This window comes from Eulemur rufifrons, chromosome 24 (genome assembly GCF_041146395.1).
Source record: "Eulemur rufifrons isolate Redbay chromosome 24, OSU_ERuf_1, whole genome shotgun sequence".
Taxonomy (NCBI): domain Eukaryota; kingdom Metazoa; phylum Chordata; class Mammalia; order Primates; family Lemuridae; genus Eulemur; species Eulemur rufifrons.
Genome location: NC_091006.1, coordinates 33459704 through 33485978, shown reverse-complemented (window position 1 = coordinate 33485978; position 26275 = coordinate 33459704). Strand labels below are relative to the sequence as shown.

The 26275-nt window shown below is 40.9% G+C and overlaps 1 protein-coding gene across 1 annotated transcript in view; it reads right to left on the bottom strand.

Annotated features, from left to right (window-relative positions):
• The window catches only part of FRYL (FRY like transcription coactivator), a 211089-nt gene extending 205381 nt beyond the window's left edge, over nt 1-5708 (bottom strand). The window contains exon 1 of the mRNA XM_069458471.1: nt 5503-5708. The gene's annotated coding sequence lies outside the window, so the exon portion shown is untranslated. The remainder of the gene's footprint in view (nt 1-5502) is intronic.
• Nucleotides 5709-26275: the final 20567 nt, after the last annotated feature.

The window sequence follows — 26275 nt, the reverse complement described above, 5'->3', positions numbered from 1 at the left end:
AGCTCAAACTCCTGGGCTCCAGAGATCTTCCTGCCTCCTAAGTAAATGGACTACAGATGTGCACCTAATTTTTTTTTTTTTTTAGAGATGAGGTCTCGAGGTCTTGCTATGTTGCTCAGGCTGGTCTCAAACTCCTTGGCTCAAGCTATCCTTCTGCCTCGGCCTCCCAAAGTGCTAGGATTACAGGTGCTGAGCCACTACAACCAGCCCTCATAGCCTCCTTCTTAACAATCCAATTCTTTCCCCACAAAGATCCAGTGGGGGGAGCGGGTATTACAAGAGTTCATTTTGTAAAAGTTAAAAATACTTCACACTGAATTTTAATACAAGTGATTTTTCAAAATAATTATTTTCATAACCAAAAACAAAACAAAACAAAACAAAACACAAATCCTGGTAAAGGCATCTATTTATTATAACATTTTGAGCTTAAAAGAATGTGTTACTACCACTACTGCATCAGCAAAATATGAATTATTTGCTAGGATACAGATGTAGTTTTATAACGGTGTTCTTTGAAAGGGATGATTCCCATAAAGTATAAGAAAGGATATATTTGTGTTTGCAGAAATTTCAGAAATATCCTGCCCCACAGGAAGAGCAGTGTTTGCAATCCCAAAAACAACTCTAGGGCTCAGAGGTTTAATTCAACAGGCTCTATGGACCTTAACCCATCTCCTGTAGAAGACCAGGTTTGTTTTGCTAGGATACTTTGGAAAAGGCTAGGCAGAACAATAAACAAATGAGTGAATAATACGTTCACCTAGGAGTGCACTTCATTTAAGCTACCTTTAATCCGTACGTTCCACTCTGCACATGTCTATTTAAGGTTCCTGCTCAGAGGAGCACATAACTTGTGACAGAGACAGACTTAATCTTATCCTCAATGCCTAGCATTGTAAGGTGCAGTTCTCAAAAATTTGCTGAATGAATGGAGATTTTTCAGCTGATTAGGCCACCTGGCTGCTTGCAGCTGGGCTTTCTATTTAGGAATCTTTGGAAAACCTTTTTCCCCTCTGGGCTAGCCTAAAGAAACACCTAAAACAAGAGACTCTTCTCTCCTACTTCACCAGCCTACATTGTAGCTCCCTTTTAATGAGCAACCTAAAGTTAGTGTAAAATCTCCTTCAGCGATTCAGTCAGGAACAAATCTGCATTTCTCCCTGGGCTACTGAGAAGAGTGCCTGTTGGCAGTCTCAAAGCAATTTTTAATTCTCTTTTCAGAGAACAATCAAGAAACGAGAAGAAAGTATACTTAAAGTGTGTACTCCACAAATGTTTTGGGTTACAGGCAGGTAAACTGCTCAGGCACACAGGTTTTAATCAATTTTTGTAAAGATTATGAAGTCTGCATTTTGAACACAAACATCCTGTTGGCAGTCTTGTATCCTAAGAAAAAGTGACAAAAAATAGAATTACTGAGTATGGAGAAATTAATTGTAAAAAGCATACAAATAATGATTACTTTTCCCCACTCCCAATAAACACAACTTTATGAAATTTAAATGAAGTTAAATTTTCAGGTAAGATAGTTTAAGATGGACCTATCTAAAGGTAAAAGAAGGGGAAAAAACTGGAAGAATAAACCCACAAACCATTAATAATAGATACAATGTGATAGGTGCAGTGTTAAGACACTTTTATTTCTAAATCATACATTTCTTTTATATCAATATTTTACAATGAGCATGTGAAACTTTGGTGATAAGGAAAAAATGTTTTTTTCCTTTAAGCACACATAGACACTTTCCCCAAATAAAAACATAAAGTTGAACTTCTTTATGGTTCATGGTTTTATATAATACTGGTGGACTAATAAAACTACTCAAGTACTTTAGGCAACAATAAAAATGAAATGGCTCCAACTTCTGTTAACGGTTTTTACCAAACTCCACAATCTATAAATAAGGAAATCTGCAAGTCGGACCATGGCTTGTACTAAGAGGATTTACCAGGAGCAAAAGGAAAGAACAATCACTCCTAATCAGGAGAACAGAGAAAGAGCTTGCAGGCAAGGTGACATCTGAGCTGGACTAGGTGACAATAGTTGAAATTCAAAACACATACTCTGTCCCTCCAAAATATTTTATAGATAAAAATAGTTCAAGTAGAGACCATACACCCAGTCTACCCTCAAAACTACTTTATTAAAAAAATTCAAAAAAAAAAAAATCATAAAATCTGCTGAAGCCATAAAAACTTTCCCACATCACTTGGGTTTCTTCTATCACTCCAATGTTCCTTTACCATTTTGATATAAATCCTGTGTCACTGTTTTTGCACTTGTTACTGCACTGAGATAACCAGTCTTTTTCCTAAGAATGGTAATTATGCATCTTCCAATAAACTGTGTACATTAAAGGCAAGACTGTCATCTATTTCTACATTATCTCCCATAAATACTGTTACCAGTTTCTACTTTATCTCCTTAATACTTCTTAAATAAATGTGTACTCAACAGATGTTGTTGACAGATTAAACCTAGTTCTAATGATTGTGACAATAAGTGGTCACCATCACAAAAGATGTCTGTGGAACTGATATTATAAACAATTAAATCACAATTTTACACACAGAACAAAGGGCGTCTGGATTAATATATCTTCCCCCAACAAGGAGCCAACTGCTGTTCTTTGGTGTAACTTGTTCAGAAAGGTGTTTTTTTTTAAGTAACTGAAGCAGTTTGGTGGCTCACAGCTGGAATCCCAGCCTTTTGGGAGGCCTAGGCAGGAGGATCACTTGAGGCCAGGAGTTTAAGACCAGCCTGAGCAACACAGCAAGACACTGTCTCTACAAAAAATAAAACAATTAGCTGGGCGTGGTGGAGCCTTTAGTCCCAGCTACACAGAAGGCTGAGGCAGGAGGATCGCCTGAGCCCAGGAGTTGGAGGTTATAATGAGCCACGATGATGCCACTGCACTGCAGCAACAGAGAAAGACCCTGTCTCAAAAAAAAAAAAAAAAAAGTAACTTGAGCAGCCTTTACAGAACATTATCTTTTTCTCTCACAAAGACCTAACATAAGACATTTATTGGGCACTGGAAAGGTACTAGGTGACACAGTCTGTACAGAAATGGAGGACAATCCTAGCTCCCAAGGATGTCAAAGGACAGTTCACAACTCAAGAAATGTGTACATACAAAATAATGTGTTTAAAACTATGTGGAAAACATACAGGGGAAAAAAATGTGTTTTCTAGGAAATAAAGCCTAGATGTTTCAAAGATAATTATTTCTGAATGTTTTCTTTATGCGTGTTTCTTTCAAAGTTCAGAAATTCTCTCTATAAGCTGGTAAGTTAAACAAAGATAGAAATTTGGAAACTTGTTTTAACAGTCTATTTTCTATTATGAGATGGAAAGGAAGATTATGCCTAGAAGTTTGCGTTTTGATCCCTATCGCAGAAGGATCAAAAGAAAAGAGAAAGAGAAAAAAGAAAAGGAGGAATATTAGGTGTAACAATGCCTGATACCATCAAGATTACTTCAAAAGATGTTTCTGTGTGTCTTCATTTCCTAAAATCTATACAAATAGAATTTTCTTTCAAACATTATTATCTGAACTTGGCTTTCAGTTTCCCAAAAAGTTTCTCTGTTAACTGCTGAGTTCAGGAACTTACAATGTTTCACACCACTCAGAAGTTACTGCACAGTGAGCTAATCAGCAAACACTTTAAAAAGTTGTTAGTATTGCTAAAAAAAAAAAAAGAAAGAAAGAAAGAAAGGAAAAGAAAAGAAAAGAAAAGAAAAAGGGGGGGATAAAAACACTAGGCCGAGCGTTCATTCCTTTAGAGAAGTAACTTTACAAAATGAAGAGTGCAAGAAGACAGGATGGTATGCTATTTTTGTTAACAAGTAGCAAAAAGAGACCACAGACTAACACACCCACTGCAACTTTGTTTATATGGTTGTAACTTGCACATGCAAGTTACAAAGTATTGCACAAGGAGAAACTGTCAAAAATGAATGCTTATGAAAACATTCTTCTCTCAGTAAGGCCTCTAACAAGGGTTGTGCTGTTCCTAATTGTGATTCCTTTAGCAAGTATTGACAGGTATAGCATAGTGATAATGCTCAAGATAAAAAGATCTCTTATACTTGTTTTATCAATAGTAAAAGTTGCTGTTGCTAATTATAATGTCTATAAACTCAGTAGTAGAAATCAACTTTATAGAAAATATCTGCTAGGCAGAATAGCATTTTATGAAACCAAATTTATTTCCATCAAGTTTTGTTTTGTTTTTGCTAATCCTGTAGACCTTGGCAACCTGTTTTCTTGTGGGGGTTTTCCCCTACCTTTCCAAAAGAGCCTCAGCCAATGAGTCGAGGTAATATTCTACACAGTTCAAAGGTTAAGGCAAATTCAACTCTACCTAGAACTCTTGCCCCTCACCAGCACACGCCCCAATCCCTTTTTTTTTCTTTTCAGATCTTGACCTGGGAGAGGTGTCTGTTCCCATATAATTGCAAATCCCCAAGAATGCGATTTTAGGTGGCAAAGAACGAAACCGAGATGGTAGGAAAGACCGACAACAATCAAGAACCACCTCGCCCTAGACATCAGCCTCTCCAGAAGGCAGGAAACGAGGCTATGCTCAAAGAACCTGCCGCCCGGAAGCAACAACTTCCACCAAACGGCCAAGAAAAGTTGCAAGGAAGAAGTCAGCGCCCGGGCAGCCTGCGCCGGTGCCCAGACAGGGCAGCAGAGACACTCTGCAGGCCGCGGAGCCTGCGCGTCCGTGGGGCTGACCCCAGCTCCGCAAGGCTCCGGGTCCGGGGGTGCGCGGCCGGCTGGAGGCGGCGCGGGCACGGCGCCTGCCCTCCTCCCCGCGGCCGCGAGCGGTGGGCGGAGAGACGCGAGCAAAGGAAGAGGCGGACAATGCCGGGCCCGGCTGGCGCGCTCCGCAGGTCCCCGCCACCCTTCCCGCCTGGGACTGCCAGGCGCCGCGCTAAGTCTGCGCCGCAGCCCGGGCGGCGAGGCCTTGGCCGCCGATCTCCCTCCCCTCTGCAGCCGCCTTCCTTCCCGCGGGGCGGCTCCCGCGAGTCCGTGGACAGGCGGGCGCGCGAGCCGAGTGGGGCGCGCAGGAAGGCGGCGCGCGAGGGGCAGCCGGGCACGATCGAGGCGCGGGGCGCGCTCGGGGCGCGGGGTGGGCGCGCGAGGAGACGGCGGCGCGCGGGAGGGGAGCCGGGCACGGGAGGGATAGGGGGCGCGCGGGGCAGCCGGGCGCGCGGCGCTCCCCGAGGATCCGCCGGGGCTCCGCGGGTTTTCCGTTGGGGCGAGGGCTGCGCCGCGGTTCCGTGTCCGTTAGGAGTGTCGGCCCCGCGGCGCGATTGTCAGCCATCCCCGCCCGCCGCCCCTGCGGCTCCCACCGGGCAGGGCAGCCGCGCGAGGGCCGGCGATCTCGTCTCCCGCCCGGAATGTAGCCGCCCGTCGCGGGCATCCCGGCGCCGGCCCCGGGCTGGAAGAGAAAGTGAAATGCGGCGCCTTCCCCGGCAACACCTACCGGTGCCCAGTCCAAGTGCAGCTGCCTCGCTCCCCGGCGCCGTCGGTCCCCGCCCTCGGGCCCTGGGCTCCGTGCTCTTGACAATGGCGCGCCCCCTTTAAGGAATAATCCGATCGGAACCGATCTGTAGTTAAACCTCCCTCCGATTCTGATTTTAACCGGATTTCTCTCTCTCTCTCCCTCTCCCCCGAGCCCGACGGGCGCCCGGCGGTGCAGCGAGCTCTTCCCGCCCCTTCCCTGCCCCGCCCACCCCCTCGCCCTCCTGATTGGCGAGAAACGCTACAACAGGAACCGCGGGCCTCGCCCCCCACTGGCCGGCCCGGCCGCCGCTCAGGATGGCCCCGCCCCACCCCGCCCCCTTTCCCGGGTTGGTCCTCCCTCTAGTCACTCTCTGTCCGCTCCTCGAACGTCGCTTTGGAGAACTGGCAGTCACAGCTCGCCCTCCCGCCTCTGGAAAGCGAACTTTATTTTTATTGGTCAAAGAACATCTTCCTGTACACCTCATTGGGCGAGGAAGGAGCTGGTCTGCACGCCCCTCACCATTAGTGCTCTCCCCTGACGGGTTTGGGAAACACGGCCGCAAAGTCCTCCCCGCTCTGCCGCCCCGTCAGCGCTTGTCCCTTTAAACGTTGGCAGGGGTCGAGGACAAACTCACAGCCTGATTTGAGGAAAGTAGGAAAGGGAGAAGAGAAAAACTCAAAATCTTCTCCAAATGAGTCCTAAATGTATCCAGAGCTGGCGCTGAGATCGCGCGCAGCCTCGTCCTGTGGTCTGGTGGATGGGGTGGTGGATCGGGTTAAAAATACCTGAAATTCTAGTGCTGATTCCGCCTGAGATTTACTCAACAAGTTTTCATGCACCGTCCACTCTGCTCATGCCGTTGATTCCACTGGCATGTCGCCACCCGGAAGAGCTTTATTTAATCAAGGTGTCTGCACACCTGCAGGTTTCCTCGTTTGGCTCGCCATCGTTCATTTAGAAAATCACTGAAACCTGTCCCGTAGAAGTTCTGTGTAAGTCGTGTCCTCTGTGTCGTTCCGGCGTTTGCACGAGAGCTGAGTTACTTTTTTGAAGAAATTAAATAGATGGTCCCCTTCCTGCCAGCCTCAAAGTGCAGGACGTCCGTCCCCCTTGCAGGAGCTGTGGGAAGGACGCCCAGGCTGAACCCAAGCGGGCTCCGCAGCGCTGTTCCTTGAAGGACCGAGGCGCCTCCCAGGAGAAAACGCGTCTCCCTGCGGGGAAGAGGGTGTCTGGCTGCAGAAGCTCCACCCCGGAGCAGAGTCTCACGCGTTGAAAAGAGGAGAAATTAATTATGCGGCAGCCGAGCGGGGTCTGCACTAGGATTTCCCCCAGTTTCCCACCGGAGCTGTAAGAACCGAAAGTTTTGTTTCCAAATTGAGTACAGTGACTGCTCGGGGGAACAGGTGTTCTCTCCCTCGTTGTCAATGAGCTTGGAGAGACGTTGAACCTCGGGGGCTTTAGCACATGTGCAGTGATCCCCCACCCAGTGGTGCCAAGGAAGTGGCAGTGCTCAGCAGTACCCCAGAAGGGGGCTTAGTGCCTGAGAAGGGGACATAAACATCAGTAGTCGAGAGTCGAAGGGGAAAAATTTCGGGAAGATACCCATAAACATCAAAAAGTGGGAGAGGAAAGGGAGCGTTGTAGGTGGTTTAGGTCTCTCTAGTGGGGGTGAGAGACAATGAATTGCCCTCTAGCTGGGTTGCATTTATATGGCCTTTACAGATACATATACATCTCCTATTCAGTGCCTGTAACTAAACCCCTATTTTTAGCCCATTCTGGTTTTAAATAAAGTACATATTGTATATTTAAAACTTCAGCCAAGCTAAGCTGTTACTTCTGGTTTTCTCTTTATTTACTGATCTCAAATTCTAAGATCGCTTCTGGGTTTTAATATTCTACATTAGAATATAATAAGAATATTCTATATTCTAATATCCAGTATGACCTAGTGGAGATAAATTCATACAGTAGCTCAGGCAGGTACACACCAGCTTTTTCAAAGTCCAGGTGATGTTTTCAGATTCTTTCTAAAATACCTGCTTTATAATCTCCAGCTGGCTATTGCCCTGTTTTGTTACACTAGCAGACTGGGCTTATAACTAGGGGAGGCAGTCTACAGTAACCTCTAGATTCTCTTCCTTATGTTGAACCAACTACATATAATTTATATTATTTTTTTCTCTAAATATTTCTTTCACACTTGCCCACAATAGGATCATTTATCACTTTTTAGCCCACACATGCAGCTTCCTGGTACTAATATTCCTACTGATATTTCACAGCAAGGAAGAATTTAGAAAATCTGCAAACCTGAAGCTTACAATATGTAGGTCATTCTTAAGATTCTTCCCCCCTCCCTTATTAATATTAATAAGAATAAGTCGAGTCAAAATAAGAGAAAATAAGGATGTAGTAGTTCGATTTAAAGAAGAAACTTCAGGAAATATTTTCTGGGTCTTCTAAAAGAGGCCCAGGTCTGCTACCTTCTGTACTTAAACGCTTTCCTTTGTAACATGAGAACTGATATTCATTGAGTACATCACTGAAAAGTCTTCAATCAGTTAAAAATTCAATTTTGTTCAGTATATTCCATTTACTGAGTGGAAAGTGGATATTAATACATTTTTAGAAAGATTTCCAATTCTTTCCTTTTTAAATCCTTTAGAGGCTTTTCTAGGCACATACTGAATTTAGTCCAAACATTTCAACAAAACATACAAGTCTCCTTATAATCTGACTCCAGGCTACTTCTCAATTTCTTCTCTGACCACTTTCTCTCATTTGACGTTTGAAATGTCTATCAATATCAACCATCATGTTCTTTCAAGCCTCAATGCCTTTGGATACGGGGTTCCCTTTGTGTAGAATAGCCTTCCCCTCTTTGCTCACCTAAAGAACTCGCCTATCCATCCAGCAAATCAACCAATAGAACTGTTGCCTTCTTTTTGAGGTCTTTTCTGATTGCAGCCTCTTCCTTGACTTAATTATTCTCTATGCTACTTCTCTACCACATATACTATTATTCTCTTTACAGGTATTATATTACATTGAATACAGAACTTAAATGTTTCTTTTGCACTAGTCCGGTTTGTTCTCAAAGAGCAAAGGCCTTGCCGATGTATCTTTGCATTGGCATCACTTAGGATGATAACTGGCAGAACTGAAGGCTTTCAATAAATGCACATCAAATTAGGCTGAATGAGCAAGGCTGAAACAAAAAAGTTAACCTACAATGTGAAAATCTAATTAACCACAATACCATTCTAGGAGCATTCTAATTACTTAATGTTTTATTGTAACCCTATCTTGTCAATTAGTCAAGATCACTATTTCCCAAAGTTTTTTATTTCATGAACTGGCAAAATTTCTAAGGAATTTTTTGGAACTGACATAGGCTTATCAACTATTTATATTTCAAAGTAAAGGTATAAAAATAGATAAGTCTTCTGTTTATTCTCCTCATTATTTCATAAAAATAAGAATATTTTAAAACCCAAAACTGGGAAGGATATAACATCAGAATGAAAGTTCTTTGATTGAATAAACTTAACATTATAAAAAACTCACACAAACCTCCAACTGTGTCTAGAATACTCTTTGCACTTTATATTACAGTACTTGACCTGATGCTTCTTGTCATCTATTTTAAATGATGGTTTAGAAATTAGAATATTCCTAAGGTTTCTTCTCCCATAATGTCCATGGGAAGAAAAAAACTGCTTGACTTTTGTTAATTCTCACTCTACCCATGAGCAAACATTAGATGGTCATCTTTAATTATCTTGCTAACTTCCTACCAGAATATGAATAGAGAAAGAAATTCATATTGCTTCTGTAGGCCCTTGCAAAATGCTTCTTGAATTCATTTTTACATCTACCATGCTTTATTTCCTCATTTCTTTTTAGGAAGCTTACTGTTCTTTAAAAACCATTGTTTAGTCCTTAGGAAGTTCCCCTATTGTTTGTCAATGATGCAAATAATAAAAATTTAAATTTTCTTTTTTTTTTTTTTTTTTTTTTTGAGACAGAGTCTCACTCTGTTGCCCAGGCTAGAGTGAGTGCCGTGGCGTCAGCCTAGCTCACAGCAACCTCAAACTCCTGGGCTCAAGCGATCCTCCTGTCTCAGCCTCCCGAGTAGCTGGGACTACAGGCATGCACCACCATGCCCGGCTAATTTTTTCTATATATATTTTTAGCTGTCCATATAATTTCTTTCTATTTTTAGTAGAGATGGGGTCTCGCTCTTGCTCAGGCTGGTCTCGAACTCCTGAGCTCAAACGATCCGCCCACCTCGGCCTCCCAGAGTGCTAGGATTACAGGCGTGAGCCACCGCGCCCGGCCTAAATTTTCTTTTTAAAATATTTTTAGCCATATGGCATGTATATTTGCTGAGTTTCTAATAATTTAGGTGAAGTGCCTGATATCTAACTAGAAATATCTTGTGTCTATCCTATACCATAGAATGATAATGCTATGGGCCATATTAAGCACACGGAGGAATGTTTGTGTTATATAAAGGCAAAATGCTTTTGTAACACATAGTACACACCAATCAGATATAAATTCTTTATGATGGGATAGTTCATAATGGCTGAACATCTTATAGAAGAAATCTTCTGACGCCATGGTTAAGTTCTAGAAATACCAACTTCTAAACTGGATCAAATGGTTGATTTCTTACTGCATGGGTACATGATTAATGTACATGAGATTATCTTCCATTAATTACATTTATTTTGTCTTACTTCAATTTCTATACCTATTTTAGATCATTTAGGAACTATATATTTTGATACTATTACTTTGTTAAGATCTTAACTTTATCCAAATTATTTTACTTCTGGTATGTTAGTATTCTGCAATTTGTTTTTCCCTTTATTATTATAAGGAGACCTCCATTCCAAATTGATCCTTTGTGTGAAAGTGTGAATTTAAAGAAGAAATAAAGCAAGGGTTGAATACAGATTTTATAAGTGAACTGCCCTTAGGGAATTTTTAGAATATTATTCAACTTAGATATTTCTAGTCACCAATAGCTTTTCAGAAGTATAATAAAAGGCACCTATATTCAGTTTAACCCCCTTTGTCTACCTGTAACTAAAAATAACTTTGAATTCAGCATCCAAGAGCATATCCAGTGTTTACATTTCAGATTAGATTTTTTTTGGTTTCCTGACCAGGGATCAGATTAGATCTTTAAGTTAAATTATTTAATTAAACTATTTAAAGGAATGAACTAACACTATAGTGAAATCGCTTTGAAACTGTCTTAAAAATCTTGTTAGGTTTTAACGTGTAAAGTGTTGGTCTAGTAAGTATGAATTTGTAACTGGAAAGAGATATGATCCCTTTAAAAGAAAGCAGAAAGCAGTTTTAAATCTGTTTCCGCTTTATGAGTTAAAGGAAAGTCAGTGGAAAAATGCAGACGCTCTACTTAAATTTATGGCCACCACCTATTAATTCGCTATCTCATTTTGGATAGGAATTCATGAATTATCCAAAGAAATGGGAAATCTCCTAATTGGTGCGAAATCAGTTACATGATCATACCACTGGCAAAGGAGTAGACCACATGACTGCTCTCCTTTGGGGGGCTTCTGTCTGTCGATAGAGAAGCAAAAAAACAAAGGACAAAGGAAACTCTCTTTAATTAATCCTACCAACTAGGCAAAATAAATAGATCACTTGTTTCAGCAACAGAAGCAAACTGTTGACAATTGAGAAAAGCCACCTGCAGATGTTTTTGAACACAAGCTGCCCCAGAGCTCCAAAATCCTATTGTCTAAGGCAGGGGTCAGCAAATTTCTCTGTAAAGGGCCAGATAGTAAATATTTTTGGCTTTGCAGGCCATATGGTCTCTGTTGCTACTACTCAACTCTGCTGCTACAGCCCAAAAATGGCCAAAGACAAAATATAAACGAATAGGTAGGGGTTTATGTTCCAATAAAACTTTATTTATGGACATTGAAATTGAATTTCATTTCATTTTCACATGTCAGGAAATATTGTTATTCTTTTAATGTTTTTTCAAACATGAAAAAAATGTAAAAACCATTCTTAGTTTGCCATCCATAAAACAAGAACAACAACAAAAAAAACCAAAAACAGATGGTGGGCTCAATTTGGCCCGTGAGCCATAGTGTGCTGCCCTCTGATCTAACAGAGATCTAATTCATTAGAAAACAGCAATTGTTTTAGTTGAGCACCTAGTATGTGTCTGGCACTATGCTAGGCCTGGGACTATGATGGCTAACAAGATTGACATGGTCCCTGTTCTCGTGGAACTTATGGTAAAATAATCACACAAATATCTAATTAGAAACGATAATAAGTGGCTATGAAGGAAAAGTACAGGGTGTCTACACTATGAATTCTAATCTAGACCAGGTGGTCAGGACAGGTTTCCCCATGAAGAACTGAAAAATGACTATTAGTTGACACGGTGACTCAGGGGATGGGAAGGAGGAGAACATGTCAGGCATGAGGAATAGCATGTGCAGCACCATCATGGCACCAAAACAGGCTTCTGTACCTGGAACATGCAAAGCGAAGGCGAGAGAGGCAAGCAAGCAGTGAAGCTGGAGAATAGGTAAAAGCAAAAGCATGCAGCACCGGACAGGTCTTTATTCACCGCAGGAGAATGCCATCGAAGGCTTTAAATCAAGGCTGTGACATGGTCAGATCTGCAGTTTTAAAAGATCACTAGCTACAGTATGGAGAATGGATTAGTGAGGGGCCAGAGTAGTGACTGCAATAGTCAAAGGCCTTTAGACTCTAGACCCTCACGGCCACATGTGACCCTCCAGATCCCCAAGTGCAGCCCCTTTATTAATCCTTTATTAAAAGGATTTGTTCTGTAAAATTTGGATTCAGTCAAAAGGCCACACTCAAGGATCCAGAAGGTCACATGCGACCCCAAGGCTGCAGGTTCCCCACCCCTGCTAGACTCTAGGCTCTAGAGCTAAATGCTCCTATTTTACCTGTGCCAGGTACCGTTCTTAATGCTTTACACGTACCAACTCATAGCACGTCCACAAGCCCGTAGGTAGGCACTGCTGCCCACCCCTTTGCAGAGGACACTTAACTACAGTCTGCCTCTCCATGTTTTCCCTCAGGACAGCCCTGGTTGCCTCTACTTTGCAGAATCACAGGAAGTAATTGCAGGAGAAGGATAAGAGTGTGCTAGAAGGAGGGCAGAAAGAAATGAACTGATAAACCCACCGTAAGTGTGAGAATATCTTATGTCAAAAATGCATTTAAGGCCGGGCGCGGTGGCTCACGCCTGTAATCCTAGCACTCTGGGAGGCCGAGGCGGGTGGATCGCTCGAGATCAGGAGTTCGAGACCAGCCTGAGCAAGAGTGAGACCCCGTCTCTACTAAAAATAGAAAAAAATTATATGGACAGCTAAAATATATATATACAAAAAATTAGCCGGGCATGGTGGCGCATGCCTGTAGTCCCAGCTACTCGGGAGGCTGAGGCAGTAGGATCGCTTAAGCCCAGGAGTTTGAGGTTGCTGTGAGCTAGACTGACGCCACGGCACTCACTCTAGCCTGGGCAACAGAGTGAGACTCTGTCTCAAAAAAAAAAAAAAAAATGCATTTAATACACCTCACCTACCAAACATCATAGCTCAGCTTAGCCTACCTTAAACATGCTCAGAACACTAACAGCCTACAGTCGGGCAAAATCATCTAAAGCAAAACCTACCTTATAATAAAGTGTTGAATATCTCATGTAATTTATTGAATACTTTACTGAAAGAGAAGAACAGAATGGTTGTATCGGTACTCTGAAGATACTGAATGCATAGCTCTTTCACATCATCGTAAAGTCAAAAAATCGTGAGTCTAATCATGGTAAGTTGGAGACCATCTGTAGTCATTGTTGCAAAAATATACCCAATGACAGGCTTGAAGCTCTGACTAGGGGCGGGGGGCGGGGGCAAGGGCAATATACGTAACCTAAACATTTGTACCCCCATAATAAGCTGAAAAAAAAAACTGTGTCAACAGTTTAGGCACATACTTTGACTACTTGTACTGCTTCTTGTTTGAGATATAATAAACTACACTTTTCATTTGAAAAAAATATATATACCCAATGCAACATTGGGGACATACTGACCTTTAAACAGTGCCATCTGTTTATCTAAAATTCAAATTTAACTGGGTGCCCTGTATTTTATCGGACAATGCTAAGGAAACAAACACATTCCTTCCCACAAATCCTAGATGCCAGCTGGAGACACCTGGCCCCTTGAGATTTAGAAAATCAGCCTGAATACGTACCTTATACAAGTCTAAAAGCCCTCCGGAGGATTTTTGTGAATTACCAGGGCAGGAATGTGGGACGAGGGATTCTGTTTGCACCTTTGCCTCCAGGCTTGTTCTCTCTCCCTTGGGGCTCACTCCAAGACTCTTCCATTATGAAGAAAACCAACCAATCAAGGTACAGAAACACTGTGAGTGTGGGAGATTACACGGGAGGCCAAGGCATTGAAAGGAGCTGTTCCATTAGGCACAGCCTTGCAAACAACTTACAGTAGGATTTTTTTATGTACTTTCTTTTTTTGGAGATCTTGCAGCCACCTATCACCAAGGCCCTCTGCCATGACCCCTGGGTCATGCTCACTCTGTTGACACACCCTTTTCCTTCATCTGTCATCTTCTCTATATTCCCTCAGTAACCAAGAATTTCTCTCCTCCTAGAGAGCAGATTCCCAAACTAAGCACTTTTGACTTCCTCTCTCAAGTTTTGTCAATCAGCTGATATCCAGGACCTCAGGCTCTCAATCACTTATTGAGGCCTTCTTCCAAACAAAAACAGTTTGAAATTCTCCCTAATAAGAATTCTGATGCCAGCAGTTAAAACAATAATTTTTCTTATTAAATTGTTGCAATGGTATTGTTTTGGGGGGCATGCAGGAAAAAGGATATCTCTGTCAGTTGCATCCAGTGCGGCCGACTTTTACTAGTTATGCCATCATTCTCTTGGGGAAAGTTCAATTGCTGTTCTGCCCTGTGAATAAATACATTAAAAGTTCAGGAAAAACTCTAATGGGAAGCATTTGAGATTCCATTGTAGATTCCAGACAAGCCTGTGTCTGTCTTTCTGCTTTTAAATCTAATTCAAAATTAAAGGTGATTACATTTTTCAAGGTAAAGAAAGACAGTTTTGGTAAACATGGTATAATTCATTATAGCTGAAAGCATTACTTGATCTTTTTAGAAAAAAATGAATAAAAGGTACTCTCAGGTAAAATCCTTGGATAAGAGTGAGGAGGGAAGAGGAAGCATGAAGATATGAAAAAGCTGGGCTTTTGGGGACGAGAACCTTGGCTCAGAACATAGGTCATTATCTTTTACAAGATTTATCTTCTAAATTTAGCTTTACTGGCCAGACGTTTTCCAGGTAGCTCCTACATACTGCAAAAGCCACATGAAAGTACACAGAGAGAGTAATCTTGCCAGCCAATTAGCATAATAATATACAACAAATATTTCCATGAGGTCATTGATAGTAAAGTGAAAAAGAGAATTTGGTCAGTCATTCAAATACTCTTAAAACAGCTTTGCCATGATTATCTCAAAATTATTTGTAATAGATTCATCTGTAGGATAGTGCTTGGTTTTTTTTGTTGTTGCTGTTGTTCGTTTGAATGATCTAAATGCAAGCCTTAATGTTTTACTACCTTTCTGCAAGTGTAAATCTGGCCTGAATTTTAGTGTATTGATAACTAACATTGGGATAACACATATATATAATACTGATATATGAATTATGTAAATAATAAGCATATTAGTAATATAGTAGCCACACTGGTAATATGATAATAGAGAAGCAGAGGCTCAAGTTCAAGTAGTAAAACAACATACAATTGACTTGTCATTTTTTTCCAGATGTTTGCCATACCAGAAATTGTTTGTCTGCTACAAATAATAAAGTATCAACATAGTAAATATTTTTACAAACCAACTTAAAATATAAAATCCTCTTCTAGTAAACTATCCCTTTAAGATAGAAAAAAAGATCCACAATAACTGAATAATATTCTAACTTATCCTTCAAAGAGACACCTTGCCTTTAGAGAATTATGCTCTTTTACTTAATCAGTGAAGCAATGTAAATCTTTATCTGCGAGGTTTTTTTTTCTCTCAGGAAAATCCTCAGCTTTTGCATGCTCCAATCCTTTAGCAGGCCACATTTTCCACAGACAAGTTTTACAAACCATATGTAGATATCTGATGGCTGTTGTGAAATCCCACTCAACACAATTTAGTATTTTGGATCTATTTATAGAAGTTCTGCTATGTGAACATTTTTAGCTTGTACGATGTCAGCCTGGTAATTTTCATGCAAGTAGGAAAACAATTTGTTCTAGCCTCCAAAATGGTACTGACATCAAAAGTGTCCTTCATGCTGGAGAACTTGTGACTGCAAAACTGCCAAACAATTGGTAAAAATGGTGGCACTAGCACGTAAGTGGCAGAGCTGGTGGGAGAGCAGTGACTCTCCGTGACAAGCGCAGTGGAGGCGGAAGTCGCTACTGAGTGACTGTGAGAGAGAAAGTATCCGGGCTTCAAGTTCATCTCTCTCTCCTGACATGAAGTTCCCACCAACGTCAGAGAACCTGGGAGGTAGTTGTGGTTATTTATTTTTTTAATGGCAATGACATTGCAGACCCCAACCTATTTTTCTAGCGCCGTCTCCCACTCTGATATTTTAACCAAATTGACTATACTGTATTCCCAGATTCCTTCACTGCCCTTGCCCACATCGTAGAGAAAGGTCTCAGAAGAGTGGTGTCCAAGAAGGTTAACAGAATTGCAGAGAGCAAGAGAGTAATATTTTACTGCGGTGCATTGAGAGCAGCCGGGGAGACAGGGCAGTCTGGCTGCCGCCCCTATGAATGGCCCTAAGAAACTGACAGATATTCTGAGGAGGGTGAGACTAAGACAGGTAACAGAGTCCTCTCAGCTTATTCAATATCCATGAATGGACAGGCTGAGAGTGGGAATAAACTGACGCCAATATCCAGGGACTAAAGTGTCCTTAAGGAATTTGGAAATGAGAGATGTCTGAAAGTCATCTTGGAGTTCATCCTAAAGCCATCACATAATGAATCAGAGAGAAGTCCAAAGTCACCACGAAGAGACAGAATAGCTCCCAACCAGTCCAGCATTCCAGTTGGCGTAATGTTGGAGTGGAGTGAGTTAAAATGCTGGGTTGCTGAAAATGGAGTGAGTCAAGTTGAAAATGTGAGGTGACAAAGTGAAGACAGTAAAAATAGACATTTTTTAATGGACTCTTTCAACGAAAGGAAGTAGGAAAATGTGGCATTAGTGGAAGGGAGATGAGGACACTAGAGAGAATTTATATCCTGCTGTGTGCTGATGGGAATGATCAAGAAGAGAAAAAAAATTGTGGACGCAGGCGATATCGCTGGATTGAAATAGTTGATCTGAAAAGACAAGATCTAACGCACATGTGGAGATGTTGGCTGCAGATGGGAGCACTGATGGTTTTTGCAAGGTAGCAGAGGGAAGGCCAAGGCCTAGTACAGGTGCTGGCAGGCTGATAGATTTAATGAAGAAAAAATGAGGTGGTTTCTTCCAATTGCTTCTATTTTCTCAAATCTAAAGGGTGGTCATTATCTAGAAGTAAGAAATGGGGTAGGGATGTTTGAGGTTTGAAGAAAGAAGAGAAGGTGTGAAATAATTATCTAGGAAAGTGGGAAAGACCAGGGAAGTGTAGCAAGATTGTTAAACAGGGTGAGAACTGATTTGAAATGCATAGTTAAAACATTTTTGAAGTAAGACTAGTCAACGTAGTTGCATATCTTTCTCCAGCAATGTTCAACTGCTCAGTGCTGACGTAAAGTGGATAGAGAATTATATTAAGACAGGGTTGGGTTTCTCTAATAAGGTGGGGTGTGAGAGGAACTGTCACTGAGAGTGTCTGTAAGGAGAAAGGACAGTAATGGAAGTGGAAAGATGGACAGTGAAGACGTGGTAGGTCACTGGGTTGGATCGCTCCAAAGGGATTGGTTGAGGGTGCTGATGAGGGTAGAACTAGAAAGAGACGATTGGTCCTAAGAGGATAGAATTCTAGAAATCAAGATTTTTGAAGGTGATATAGTTATGTGCTATTAATAAGTTCTCATATATCAAGATACATGACCATGGTGGTGGTTTGCTGAGATGGAGTGGCAGAAAAGAATATTGGAAGTGAGAAGATTAAGGAACTGATAGGTTAGGGTGTTTATAAGGATAATTTTTGTGGACGCTAAAGTCACCAAACACAGCCATACAAAAAGAAGACTAGATGCTAAAATCTTTGTTGCATAAGGAAGAGTTAGCAAGAGGCTGGTAGATAACCCAAGAAAAAAGGGTGGCGGTCTGATGACGTGTGCTTCAAGGAAGCTGAGGGGTTTTGTTTGTTTATTTGCTTTATTTTGTTTTTAGGAAGGAAGAACAATAAAAATATCTAAAAGCAGCAACGAGAAACAAGGACATCATCTCTAGATGTAGAAACAAGGACATCTCCTCGGGGTCCTGTGTAAGTGGTGTAGAAGAAAACAAAAGCCACCGCTGGAGAGAGCTGAGGAGAATGCAGTGTCTTCAAAGGCTAGCCAAGCTTCAGTTAAAGAGAGAGGAACCGGGAATTCCAAAGCGCACGGTGGAAAGATTTGTTTGGTCGTGGAGGACGGGGAAATTGAGGCAGATCCACGGACATACTGAACTATATGAATGATAATGAATGACCCAGAGGGCCCGGACTTTTGTGTGCCCTGAAGCATATAAGGCCTTTGGCATAATGGGATTAATCCTGGTGGCCACTTAAGGGAAGGTGGGTATCAACCTTTACAGTCTCTGTTTTGTGTCTGATTTCATAGCACTTAGCAAAAGAGAGTCAGGCAGCACCGTGCTCATTGGCAAGTGGCAGCCTTGCCAGCTGTGACCTTCCTGTCCCTCCTGCTGAAGGTGGTAGGACAGTAGGGAGAGGACTGATTTGATCAAGGCCAACGGAGTTCTCACGGCCTTTTTTAAATCTTTCTGAGCCTTTCTACAGATAATTCCATTTAGCCATCAAGAACACATTCCTTTGGAAAATTCCTTCCTTCAGTGTCCAAAGGCATTTGCTGTTCACTCCCACGCACATCAACCGATGGCTCGAGGTGGCTTTGGCCTTTCCTAGATTACACCAGTGAAAACTGATGTGATGTACTGGCTCTGTTCCTAAGGACCTAAATCAAGTCGCTAAGAAAAAAAGTCTCGTAATCGATGTTGTTAAACTCCTTAAATTCCACAATAAAAGATAGCATGTATGAAAATAATAACTGTTTGTAGCATGCTATTTTCTTTCTGGCAGTTGCAATCTTAATTCCCAGCATTACTATCAAACACATATTACATTCACCATTAATCTGGATATCGTTTAAAAATACAAAGCAGCTTAGTGCAAATGAAATTAGCAACAGTTTTGAAAAACAAAACGAAACAAAAACGAGAGAAAACTTACAGGCTGCTAAGTGTTTATCCAACAATGAACTGTGCTGGATAAACAGTAGGAGGACTATAGTTCAAAGAATTAAAACTCATGTCCCAACAAGCTAAAAGCTATTAAAAGAGCCCGAGTATAACAGCCTTTTATCCCACCCCAACGCTCTTAACATAAATTCATGACACAGAATGACGTTTGAAACAATGGGTGTTCTATTTTAACATTTCAAGACCAAGGTGGTAATGCTTATTAATGTTTGGAATGCCCAGATGGTCGCACCCACAAACGGATTAAACATGCCTGAGTCTTGTTGGGACGCAACATACGGTTAATGCAGGTGGTCAAAGCAGACAGTCAATTTTAAAACATACTGTTGTTAAATTGATTTTGAATGAGTCTCAATGAAAGCTAAGTTCAAAGTATAGTGGAGAGGTAGATGAAAAATAAGATTTGATTAGAAGGACGTGAACTAGAGAGATTCCACAAAAGTTTAAAATAGATGACACTGGTAGACTCAATCTTTGCCATTTTGACAATTCCACCTGTGGATATTGTATAGTCATTACTCCCCTGGAGAAAAGCCTCCTTTCTAGATTTTTTTTCCTCCTCAAGTCCTTTCCCAAAGCTGCTGCCAAAATCAACTTCCTCTGTTGCCATTCTGACAATGTCTCTCCCTTCCTAACATTGCCTTTAATGGCCTCTGCTGGTCTTTGTGCGCGAGGCGGACTTCTTGCTCTGCCTTTAGGACAAACACGCTATTCCTGCCCAGATTTATTTAAGGCTCCTGCCCATTTTTACAAACCCACGTGTCATTTCCCTCTCTCTGCAGGCTGATTATCTTTCAACTTCTTGACTTCTTTATGTTCATTAATGTTTAGATTATAAACATTTTATTCAGTTTTGGTCAATAAGAGTTCCTCATTTTACCTTTAGCCGCCGCCCCCCCGCCCCAATTCTTCGCCCAACACAAATACATACACGGTAAAAATCGCCGGAGCTATTTGCCTTATTCAAATGTCTCCTGGAATTTGATTATTTTTGAAGAACTACACGAGAAATCATGTACATCATAAATTTTTGTCTAATTAAAAACTAGACAGCATCAAAAACAAAATACTCTTAAAGGGTAAAAATAATATTGTGGAATTTCCCTAAGGAGTGAAAAGATTTTTCAGAATGAGTCACAGGAAAAAATATCTAATATTATTATCATAGGCAACTTCTAGGAAAAGGTTCTCCAGATTCTCTGAAACAGCACCAATGCTATGTTCTTTTTTCATCTTTTTTTCTAAACCTAGAAGACTTGTATTCCTGTCCCAGCTTGGTTATTTGCAAATTCTGTGATTTTTGTCATTTAATCTCTTTGAACATCAGCTTTTGTTTGTAAAATGGAAATAACAATATCTATATGAGTTTTTCTGACGAATCAATGGTATTTGTAAAGTAAAATGTGCTATTCAAATATAAGATATTATTATTAATATCACTTCCTTCAAATGTTCCCTTTTGACTGAGAACTTTGCCTGGATTTCCCCTTTCCCATGCATTCTTATCTGTGGTTATACATCTAAATAAATGGGAAATTGTGCTAAATCTCTCAGAGATACTGAATATTATTGCCGATAATTTCTGCCATCATTATTGTATTTTATAGGAAACCAGACATACTAATTTCATTTTTTTCTGATTATAGTTTTAAAAATATAGAAAGTCTAAACAAGGAAGTAAAATGTATCAGTAACTTCACCCCCTAAAAAAAATAACTGTTAAAATTTTGGCGTATTTTAAAAATATTTTTTTAATGCAGATGTGTAACCTTCATGAACTGTTTGCTACGTGCCAGGTGCTTTACATGAATTATTCAATTTATTATTCAAAACAACCTTGTGAGGTAGGTACTATTAATATCTTCTACCTTTCACAGAAGAAAAAAATCAGTTCAGAGGGATTGACTTGCTGAAGGTCTTGTAAGTTATGTGATCAAGTTAGGAGGCCCAAGTCCCTACTGTTAAGCACTCTGTCATTCTGTTTGCAGTACTAGTGTCACACTGTGCCACTTGGGTCCCACTTTTTTCATTTGCCATAAGATAGTGACGATTTTACTATGTTATTACATATTCACTTAAAACATGATTTTTAATAACCTTTGTTGTATGAATGAGTCACGATTTGTTTAATTACTCCCCTCTTGTGAGATACTGAATACAGAGATGTCCAAGGTCTGAGGCAAAGGGTACCCCAAAGTTAGAAATCAGAGACAAGGAAGAACCAGCAAAGGAGGCTGTCAAAGAGTGATCAGTGAGATAGAAAGAGAAAAACAGAGGAAAAGTAGGATATTTTGGAACCAAGTGAAGAAAATGTTTAAAGGAGTGATCGACTGTGCCTGATGCTTTTGAATAGGTCAAATAACAGAAAGACTGAGAACTGAAAGATTGATTTAGCAACACAGAGGTCATGGAGACTTTTGCTGTGGAAGAGTGAGAGTCAAAGTGTGCTTGGAGTGGGCCCAAGAGAGGCTGGGAGAGGAGGAATGGGACACAGGAAATATAGATAATTCTTCCAAGGAATTTTGCCATAAAAGAGCAAATAAATGAGGAGGTAGGGTCAAGAGAAGTTTGGGGTTTTTTGTTTTTGTTGTTAGAGGTGTGAGAATGATAGCTCATTGGTAAGCTCATGGGCATTTTCTACCAGTCAGGAGAAACCAAGGATGGGAGACAGAGTGAGTAGAACTGCTACAGAGTGGGAAGGATGTCCTTGAGCAGGTGAGAGAGGGTGGGATGTGTGTCACAAACTCAGGGCTGGTCTGGGCTAGGAGCACAGGCAGGAGAGCCACAGTAACAGGAGGAAAAGACGCTGTAGAAGCACAGACGCAGGTAAGCAGGTAGATGTTCTGATAAGAGCCCGTGGCTTCTGATTGCACCTGTTAAAGGCCCTTTCAAGAAAGATCACAACAGTTTTTCTATTACATACTATGCTTTTTCATTTAACTAAACATTTAAAGAAGAGGCTGGTGTGCATGATACTGTTGATATAAACATGGGGAGGGGGAATCCCTTTACTCCTAGGAATTGGTACCGTGGGCAAAACAGGTCTGTAAATAATTGTCTTGTGATAACTGTTATAAAGGCATGTGAAAATGCTGCAGAAACTAATGCTGAGAAAAACAGAATTTTCAGAGCATTTAAGCATGTAGCCAGTATTAATTTCCTATGGTTTGATATTCTAGGTGAATAAGCTCTTTAAATCCTATGATATAACATCGTAAGAATGTGAAAATCCTCATTTCCCTCAAAGACAAGTAAATAGTATATTTGTCTTTTGGTGCATTTGATACTGATATAGACAAACTGTTAATATTTTAGATTTCTAGCCTGCAAAATTCTAGGATCTCTATAATGAACATCAAACTCGCTTCCATATCAGAAAGTATTTGGCTCCTGTGTCAAAATTTTGAAAACATTTTTTTCTTGTGATATTTTTTCTTAAGAGGAACTCATGAATAACTATTTAAATATTTACAGTTGGCTTGACTTTTAAACATTTGATGGGAGTTGTAAAAAAAGTACGTATCTTAAACTTTCAGAGAATAAAAATTTAAGACTCACTCTCGTAGAAGTTACATAAAATGAATTATTCACTTTGTGGTTCTAAACCACTTTGTGGTTCATAAAAAAAAATAAATTTCAAAACTGAGATTGATGTGTAGGACCCAGCTGCAGAAATTCAAAATCAGCTACATGCAGCTGCACTCTGGTTCCCCTAATTCATCTAGCAGCTCTTAGTGGGTTCTATAAGTGACATTAGAAAAGGCACAGCAGATGTGCAAGATGGCTCCTGAAATCTAAAGTGGGACAGATGGTTCTCCGGTTGATTGACAGCACAAGCAGCACTGTAGCCAGGGTCACCTCCTGCAGAGGGTTTTTCCCCTCCCTGCTTCTGCCTGAAAATGAAACTGACAAACAAGAAAGAAAAGCAGGGGATGGCTATTCAGAAAGTCTTTCTTCAGATATTTGTAGTAGTGAAATGATTCTCTACAAGAGTCGCCTAGATGTGGAAAAAATTTTCCTTCTTTAACCTTTGACTCAGAGTTGACTCTTTGCATAGTTACAACAAAGCAGACAGATTCTTGTTTGAACACAACACTCAGAATACTGCAGACAGAGCTGAGATTAAGGACAGAACAAAGAAATAATATAATCCACAAAACAGCATTGATTAGAACTGGAATATTTCATCATTAGAAGCCCTACATTGTCCTTAAAAACAAACTTTCTTGTTTTAAATTTTAATTAGGAAGCTGGACAAAGTATTTTCAGGAGTTCACCAGAAGTGGTTCTAGGCTATACCACTTGTACACTTACTTCTCTTTCTCTCTCTCTCTCATTTTTTTTTTTTCATTCCTTTCCAGTACTTCAAGAAAAATAAAAAAGAACTCAACATTTACTGTATGAAAACTAAGTCCTGGACGCTGTGCTAGGTGCTTTCTTATAACTGTACATGATTTGTGATCTCAGAGATAGTAATCAATTTTTTCTTAGGTTCATATTAATACTGACACACGAGCTCCATAATTTTATTGATGCTTCTCTTTATCTCTTCTGCTGAAAAAAGGAAACCAAGCACAAAATACGCCCCAGAAGAATATGTTCGAGCCTAAGTTCAGCAACATTTTAGGATTCCAGGATTTCCAAAGTCTCCTTAAATCCTCTCTAGAAGAAATTCACACAGTGGCTGATGCAAGATTTCTCTGTGAAGAAGACCTAGGAATGGCAAAGTATTTGCCACGGAAGAGCTGGGGGTAATTGTCTTGAAACTTTATTTACATAAAACTATGCTCATTTGGAGTGTCTGCAGAACGTGCCAGAGAATTCACATCCTTTGGGAAGCCTGCTTTTTTGGAAGATCTTCAGGAAGTGTTGCACTCTGATAAAAGTCTGAAAACTATAGCGGACCTTACCTGTGACTAAATTTAGACTTTACTCCTGACACTTGTGAACTAAACCAGATTCTGACAATGTGAATAGAGCTGCTCCAGCTCCTGTAAGATCCTCAAATTCCTACTCTAATAGCTAGGAGGAAAGCAAACGGTTCTGCAGCTCAGAACCCCGAGGGCCCCAAGATTGTTATTTTCCTGTTCACTTCCCATCACCTCTGTTTTAATGATGACAAAGCCTCTTGTGACCAAGGTATAAATCCACTGAATATGAGATAACTACATTCCACCGTCTAGTCTACATCATATTCTTCCAGATTTTCCACATAAGTAACGCCACATACACCTGTTCTATGACATGATGGTGACTGCCAGGTCTTTGATACCCTTAATTTTATCTCTGTCTTACGTTTTCCCTACCTAACTTCAATTCCATTGCCCATAAATTCAACCATTCTCTTGCCAATATCCTCAACTGCCTTGTCTTTCTATCACAAATGTATGATCTGGCCTGTATTCTGTAACTTTCATTACCTTCTTCCTGCTTGTCACAAAGGATGGGTCGGCCCTTTTCCCATTTATGCTGATCTATTTATCTGTGCACTATTCCGTCTCTCTCTGCTTAGGAATTCTATGCCACTACGTCCATTTTTTTTTATATTATGGCACACATAGAAAAGTGACAATATTCACACAGTTCACTAGAATAAACTGGAGGAGATTGGGACACCTATGTAGGAGTTGGTAAATATATATAATAATTGTGGTCAAAAATACAAAATACAAGGGAAGATAAAAGATAAAAAATATTAACTTTTGGCCGGGTGCAGTGGCTCACGCCTGTAATCCTAGCACTCTGGGAAGCCGAGGCGGGAGGATCGCTCGAGGTCAGGAGTTCGAGACCAGCCTGAACAAGAGTGAGACCCCGTCTCTACTAAAAATAGAAAGAAATGATCTGGACAGCTAGAAGTACATATAGAAAAAATTAGCCGGGCATGGTGGCGCATGCCTGTGGTCCCAGCTACTCGGGAGGCTGAGGCAGAAGGATCGCTTGAGCCCAGGAGTTTGAGGTTGCTGTGACCTAGGCTGACGCCACGGCACTCTAGCCTGGGCAACAGAGCGAGACTCTGTCTGAAAAAAAAAAAAGAAATATTTATTGATTTCATACAATGTGCCAATCACTTTGATGATAGACAACTATGGCTTCTCCTCTCATGGACCTTTTATTTTAGTAAGGAGAGAGTACATAATTGTTTTAGATCCTGATAAATGCCATGAAAACAATATACCAGGTAACATGGAGATTGGCTAGGGTACCATTTTAATTGAGTGGTCAAGGAAGGCCTCTTTGATGTAGTGACATAAACTGAAATCTGAGACAAGAAAGCAGGTGAACATCTGGAAGAACAGTGTTCTAGAAGAAGAGACAGCATTTGTGAAGACTCTGAGCCTAGAAGGATCTTAGCTATTCCAGGAACAAAATGAATATTAATTATTAATATTAGGGATATATTTGGTCATATAAAGATCTATAAGCCAAGGTCTCTGTCCTAAAGGAGCTCTGTGACAGAGACAGACATAAGTAAAAAGACCGTAACTACATTGCAGTGACATAAGTATGTACAGGCTAAAGACTAGCAAAGAAGTGTAATCAGTTCGCTAGGGTGTGTCTCAGGGAAGGCTACGCAAAGGAGGGGATGTAAAAGCAGGAATTTGAAATACGACTTGACAAGGCAGGGATTAAGGGGTGCGGCGGGGGGGGGGGGGGGACACAGTGTACAGGCAACAGTTTGAGTACAAAGGCCCACAGCCTGTTTCTCACTGGTGACAACCACAGTAGAAGCAAGTGAGGCACAGAGGCCAGGTCATGCTGGGCTTTATACTAAGTGCATGATGGGAGCTGTCAAAGGGTTCCAAGGAACGAATCAAAGGGTTAGATTTGTGTTTTAGATGGCTCTCTCTCATATTAAATATGTCTGTGGGAGAATAAATTTGGGGCGTTTTAGAGGCAGTGAAAAAGATGAAATGAGGGGAGGGGCAAAGGGGCTCAGAAGGAGATGAAAAATCTGAGAGGTTTTTAGGAGCTGATAAAACAGGTAGGACAGTGCTTGTTCACTGTTTGACAATAACTTCCAGTAGCTGGCCCATAGTAGGCACTCGATAAATACTAGCGAAACGAATGACAATGAATAAATGGTGATCGGCTGGGCGTGGCGGCGTGCTGTCTGATGAACAGAGGTACCGAGCACCAAATTAATGGATATGAATAGAGTGCTTAAGCCCCCTTATGGGTGTTGTTTTAATCCTAA